At 36.1% G+C, this 6,821-nt stretch overlaps 1 long non-coding RNA gene across 1 annotated transcript; it reads right to left on the reverse strand.

Annotated features, from left to right (window-relative positions):
• Window positions 1–3,797: 3,797 nt before the first annotated feature.
• On the reverse strand, window positions 3,798–6,616 carry LOC140180871 (uncharacterized). The gene is made up of 3 exons (XR_011874943.1): window positions 6,103–6,616; window positions 4,660–4,767; window positions 3,798–4,493 (listed from the first exon to the last, which is right to left on the reverse strand). It is a non-coding gene; the product is annotated as an uncharacterized lncRNA (long non-coding RNA).
• Between the last annotated feature and the right edge of the window lie 205 nt (window positions 6,617–6,821).

Genomic DNA, 6,821 nt, shown 5'->3' on the forward strand with positions numbered 1-6,821 from the left:
ATGAAGTGTGCAAAAATGATGATGATGTTATGAATGATGACAAAATTGATAATCAATGACTGATAATGAATGAATGAATAAATATGATAAATGAAGTCGAAATCAGATTGTTAATGAGTTATAATTGATAATATGAATTGAGATTGAATGAATATATGTTTGAGATACCTGGGCAGTAGCAAGGATTGTGGTTCGTCCCGCTTGCTCCAGGTCCATGTTTGAGATACTTGGATAGTAGCAAGGATTGTGGTTCGTCCCACTTGCTCCAGGTCAGAGATTGTGACGCCTGGATAGTAGCGGCAATAGTGGTTATTCCACTCGCTCCAGGTCAGAGATTGTGACGCCTGGGTAGTAGCCGCAGTAATGATTATTCCATTGGCTTTGGATTGAGCGGGTAGTAGCAAGGGGTTGTAGCTCAAATCCACTTGCTCCGCAATGGGTGTTTCAGTCTATGGTTAGCTACCAGGACGTGTCGGATTAGCTATATAACCGATAGATGATATCATCAGCCATAGGACAGGCATGCATCATATGCATATTGTTTGAATTGTTTGTTTGTGCATTAATTGGAATTGTCTAAGTGATTATAATACTATTTGTTATATTTATTTGCTATATGTATTATTTGTATTCTACCTATATTTGCCTTTGTCTGCTTGTTTGTCTTTGTAATTTCATCGGAGATGGAGGAGCAGAGGAAAGACAGAGAAATTAGAGATTTTGTTAGGCTTAAGACTTGGTTAAGTTAGGAATCCTTAGAAAACCACATTGACTTATGGCTTCTACTTTAGTCTTTAAGTTTTATAATCTGAGTGTCGGCGCTCTAGGATTTCCTCTGGCATTTCTAGGACCTTATATCTTATATATGCAGGCACCTTTACCATACTGAGAACCCCCGGTTCTCATCCCATACGATATTTGTGTTTTTCAGATGTAGGTCGAGAGGCACCTCGGTTGTCTTCTGGAGCTTCTGCAGCGAAGTGGAGTCATTTTGGGGTTTTACTTTTGGGTCTTTTGCTATATGTGTATAGACTCTCCTCATATATATACTTATATAATTTTGCATCTCTTAGAGGTTTATGGAGAACCAAGATTGATTATATATGTATTTTGGGTTATGGGTTAAGTATATATATGTATGTAAATATTCTCCGGCCAGCTTTAACTTTGCAGGCTGAGTCAAGAGCTTGTTATTTTGTATTCTTGACCCTCTATTCTTACTTTTTATATATATGTTTGTGAACTCTAATTTTCTTCGTACTCAAGTAATCTCTTTCCTGAGCGTTGCGCTTTTGATTTTGAGATTCTGTTTTTACCCATTCTTCAAGGCTCCTAGTATACTACATTCTTTCGACTATTATATATATATATTTATATCCTATCTTAGAGGTCGTAGCGTCTCGCCACCTCTGTTTTACATCCTAGGTATAAAGATCCGTGTGGTAGGGTGTTACAGACACTCCTTTCAACAAGCAAGCTTGTTCTGAATTTTTTCAATAACTTTTTGAGAAGACCTTTCATGCCTAATATTAACCCTTAGGTACCTTTCCAAGTCCTGAAAAAATGAATACTAGAGACTCCCAAGAGCATCTCCCTTCTTTTCACAAAAATATTCTTTGAACATTGAGCCCTAGACTTACTAAGATTCACCTGCAGACCTGATGCTTTGGAGAATAAGTCCATGCACTTCATATCCTTCTCTACCTGAGCTTTCGTAGCTCTACAGAACAGCAATAGTAAACATCAAATGGGATATTTTGGGACCATGTCTGGAGACTGACACCGGTACGAGCCTTGAGAAACCCGATGGGAAATAAAACAAGCAAGACAATCCATACAAAACACAAAGAGATAAGGGTACATGAGATCCCCTTATCTCAAATCCCTCTGGGGGTTAAAGTTCTGGAGTTCATCACCATTCCACAAAATAGACAAAGAAGATGATGTCACACAAGCCATAATACAAACGAAATCAAAGAAGTTTCAAGAAATCTACAGTCTACCCTATCATACGCCTTCTCCAAATCAATCTTAAAGGCCATAGTCCCTTTCATGGACTTAGTGATCTTCATAAAACTTATAATTTCCTATGCAATGATGATGTTCTTCATAGTACCTCTTCCCGGAATAAAACCACCTTAAAGTGGGCCAATGATCTCCAAAAAAAAAAGGGATCTAACCCTGTTCACCAGTACATTCGTAATGATTTTGTAAAGAACATTACATAAACTGATGGGGAGAAAATCTCTTAAAGAAGTAGGAACTTCAACTTTAGGAATCAAAACAATATATGTCTCAAAAATTGCAGCATTTAGAATCTCTCCCTCAAAAGCTCTCTTGACTAAACCCCACACATCATAGCTCAAAGAGTTCCAAAACTCCTTATAAAACAGGGCCTGAAAACCATCTGGTTCCGGAACTTTGAAAGAATTCATAGTCATTACAGCTCTTTTCACTTCTTCCAACACCATCGATTCAACCAACCTTTGACAGTTCTCGTTACTAAGGGAAGGACTGGGGAATTCTCTCATAGCATTTAGATTAATATTCTCTCTTATCGAAAAGAGCTTTTGGAAGAAGAATTTTGTTTCTTTCTCTAGCTCCTGTGACTCAGTAGCCTAAGTTTCATCTTCCAGAAACAGTCCATGAATCTTATTTCACTTTCGCCTGATGATCGTTTGCAAGTGAAAAAACTTAGTGCTCCTGTCACCACACCAAACCCATTACTCTCTCAATTTCTGATACCACATAAGCTCTTCTTGGAGAAGGATTGTATTTAACTCATCATGAATACCTTGTTCTTTCACCCTTAACCCCAGATCCTCCATACTCTAAAGAGAAATCTGAACATCATTCAATTGCCTCTCCAACTCCTTTTTTTTAACGAACACATTACCAAAGATTTTCTTATTGAAAAGAAGAGCATCATTCTACACCTCGATCAAACTTCTAACAACATCAAGGACCCCTTTATTCCAAGATGCATGAACAACATTGCTAAAAAGTGGATGAGTCATCTAGGTAGCTTAGAATCTAAATGGTCTCAAACACTTCTTGGCTTTCATAGTCGGTGTACATCTGACGAGTAAAGGATAGTGATCAGAATGAACACGCGCCAAAACCTCATTACAAGCCTCAGGAAACAACAATCGTCACTCCTGATTAACAACAGCTCTATCCAGTTTTTTTGCAACCTGCAAATCTCCTCTAAGCTTCCTGTACTAACTAAAACTTCCTCCAATAGCCCCCATATCAAACAAATGGTAGTTTGCCAGAGTTTCCGCAAAAATCTCTGCCCTAGCCTAACTGAAAGCACCCCTCTAAATAAAATCGACAATTCTGACGTCGATAATATGAGGTTAAGTTTTTCCCATATTAAGTAAAAGCGATGCGTCTGTCGTCGATAATATTAAATAAAATTGACAAACTAACTGTCGATTTTGGATTTATTAAAATGGATAAGCATACCATCGATTTTGGACTTACTAAAATGGACAAAGAAACCGTCGATTTTTAAGTTATTAAAATGGACAAGTAAACCGTCGATAAAATTATAAAAAGATTGACAAGTTCTCAGTCTATTTTTTATTTTCTTTTGTCTATTTTGAATTTAAAAATTGACATTGCTACCGTCGATTTTAATAGCTACAGTTTTTTTTATTATTTGAAAAATAATAGTCAATTAAATATTAAATAATGAGACAAATAAACTTTTAAATACGAAAATAAAATTTATATTAAATATTAAATAATGAGTTTACATACTTATCAAAACAATAATAAATAATCCTCTAACTTAAAAATTTAAAACAAGATAAATAACTAAACTCCACTAATAATACAAAATATTCAAAACAAAGTAAATAATCCTACTCTTACTCATCTAAATAGTCCTCATCTGAGTCATCGAGATCGTCAGAATTATCCTCCATATGAGCGCCCTGTGAGTGTCCTGGGGGCTGCAAGATAGGTGGGAGTTTTCTTCCTGGGGCTGCACTTTTCTGGGAGCTTGGAAAAGTAAAAGGAGGAGGTGGAGGGACATGTGATCCAGAACTACTAGGACCCATGGCCCTCACATACTCAGTCAAGCTGCTAAGTTGATGACTAAAATGATCCATCTGTGAGTTACTGGTGTTGAGATCCTCACGCAAGGATTCAACCGTCTGTTGCCACTCTCTTTTCTCCCTTTGATAGCGGTCTTCAAGCTCTCTATATTTAGCGGCATGTTGTTCAACTTCCCTATTGAGTATTATGATTTGTTCTCTAAGATCCAAAACATCAGTACTGGTGGTCGTGGTTGGCCCATCAACTCGGGGTCGCACCATGGAAGAGTTCCTTACCTCACCCATGCCATATACCCTACCTCTTCATTTTCCACCCACTGTCTCAATCCATATGCTTTCCTCAGAGACAGGCAGTAGATCAGTTACACTAGCCTCTATAGTAGTCTGTCGCTCTTGCTCAGCCTGAAACATGCGCTCTTGAAATGTCTCCTACAATGATTGGTAAACTAGTTTAAGTATCAATAATAATGCAAAAGTTAAGAAGATATGTGACAAAAATAAGTCCAAAATTATAATGAAGGAAAGTATTAAGTCATTTCTTTTTGCACATTCTAAGTTACACAAAAAGCAATTACAATGAAAATATGTAAGTTACCTTTGCCATTCGGGAGTGTTCATCAACCCATTGAGTCCTATCCTCTTTGCGAGTATGGGTGTGCTCAAAAAACTCATCCATATGCGATGGTCTTCCAAGCGATTGATTCTACATAATATAAGTAATAATCAAAAGAAAGTAGTTGATATTATTATCAAGGTTTAGAAAAAACTCAATTTTTGCATTATTACTAGTCAAATAAGGTTCTTGCATAATTAGGCAGATTAGAACAATCAGCAAAAAGGAAACAATCAAGGGATCTGTATGCATTTGTGTTCATAATAACCAAGATAAATACTATGTATACATATAACACAATGATTACCTGACTATGTTTCCATTTCATGTCACCTAACACAATCTCCACCAAAAATAATATTCAAATCACAAATGTCAATGACGTTTCAGTTTACCCTCGGTAACAGAAACCGTAAGATGCTGCATATGACATGAAGCTTTCTCCATGAGTGTTGATTGGCTCCTAATGTGACAGCAAAGTAAAGATAAACACTACAAAGGAGAACTAGTAGAACAAGAGCTGACAAGAGTGATCCCGTGCCTCTCCATGAGTGTTGACCAACTTCCCAACTCATTCTTAATTAAGAAGGTACCATTTATTATACACAGCAGGTTCATTGCTTTTAAACTAGTCAATTTGATTCTAGATTCCTCGTTAATAGATTTTATTTTGGCATGAATATCTCCGGAACTACACAAAACAGTGAGACCAGGTAGGCCCATTCATACATATAATATTATTTATAATCTTTAATTGTTAGCATCTCATCCATCATAAGAGTTGTAGATTTCATTATTTCTATCTTTCAAAATCTATCAAAAAATTAAATAGAACAAGAATGTGTCTCTCCAATAAAAATCCTACTTTAGCTAGTTGTTCAAGCTAGGACAAGCATACTAAGGAACAATGAGAAAAACAGTGCATCAAACCAGATTACATATTTTTTGTAAGAAGTATTCATAAACATCAACAAACTAGATTCTAAATCATTTCAATCTCATATTTAATTCTAAATGCAGGTGCTAACAATTTGAGTTGATAAACAACTTACCAAGTGTAACCTCGCTTCTGGAAAGGTGGTGCCTCCTGCAGTGTGAAGAGAGGTACCTCGAGTTGATTTTCTAGCAACTGTATTTCTCGCCTGTAATTGCCTATAGGCATCAGTGTCCCAACGTCTCATCAATTCACCAAGAACTTCTGGTGGGATCCAATATGGACGGGCTCCTTTTTTGCGAATGGCATGGAGCATACCTCGTAGACGCTTGGTTGCCCTAAACCTCCAAACTTGATAGATGTCATCCTCTTCCGTATCAAGAATGTCAAAGTATTTCTATTTTAAAAAAAGAAATAACATATTGCTATTATATAACATACTATAATATATAAGATTGTAAAATACGTAAAATAAGATAAATAAAATTTACCCTCCATTCTGTCCACCATATTTTTCGAGTATCATCATCTGCCTCATCAAAACTCAGCTAAGACTGGTTGTAATTTTCCTTAAAAACCTGAGAAATACGCTTCAAGCTAGGCTTAGGTGGGTGCCAACTACATCAATAATTTCAAGGTATATCTGTTCAGTGTGATAGGCAATTTTCATAATCATAGGAATAGTGTAATTGAAAAAGAAAAATAAAAAACAGCTTTTAAATTTGGAAGAAGACTCTTGAATTTCTAATTAAAAAGAGTGAGGTCCCGGCAAGTTCTCACAATAAAATCTCATAATATATAGAAAGGGACATTAGTTGATATCATCAATATCTATATATCTGACCTACCACCAATATTAATTTAAACTAAAAGAGGCCAGGAGATCAGAGGGATTATTGTGTATATTCCTTGGCCAATGGTTAGCAGAAGTTTATATCAGTTAGCCTAGATTCTAACTAGTTATAAAGACATATTATTTTATAAAACTGAGACATGCTATTCATAAAATTTGGGGTAGAACAAGAGGGAATTGTGTTTCTGGTGATTGGAAAATTTGGGGGAATTGGGTTGTGAACTTTGGACGCGGGTATTTGTGATTTTAGTGATAAAAATTGACGACAAATTTGTCGATTTTAATTTAAAAAAAAGCAATACTCTAACCGTCTATTTTATACCTTAAATCTACACCGTCTGCTTAATTTTAGACTCT

This window comes from Arachis hypogaea, chromosome 17 (assembly GCF_003086295.3).
Source record: "Arachis hypogaea cultivar Tifrunner chromosome 17, arahy.Tifrunner.gnm2.J5K5, whole genome shotgun sequence".
In the NCBI taxonomy this organism is placed as follows: domain Eukaryota; kingdom Viridiplantae; phylum Streptophyta; class Magnoliopsida; order Fabales; family Fabaceae; genus Arachis; species Arachis hypogaea.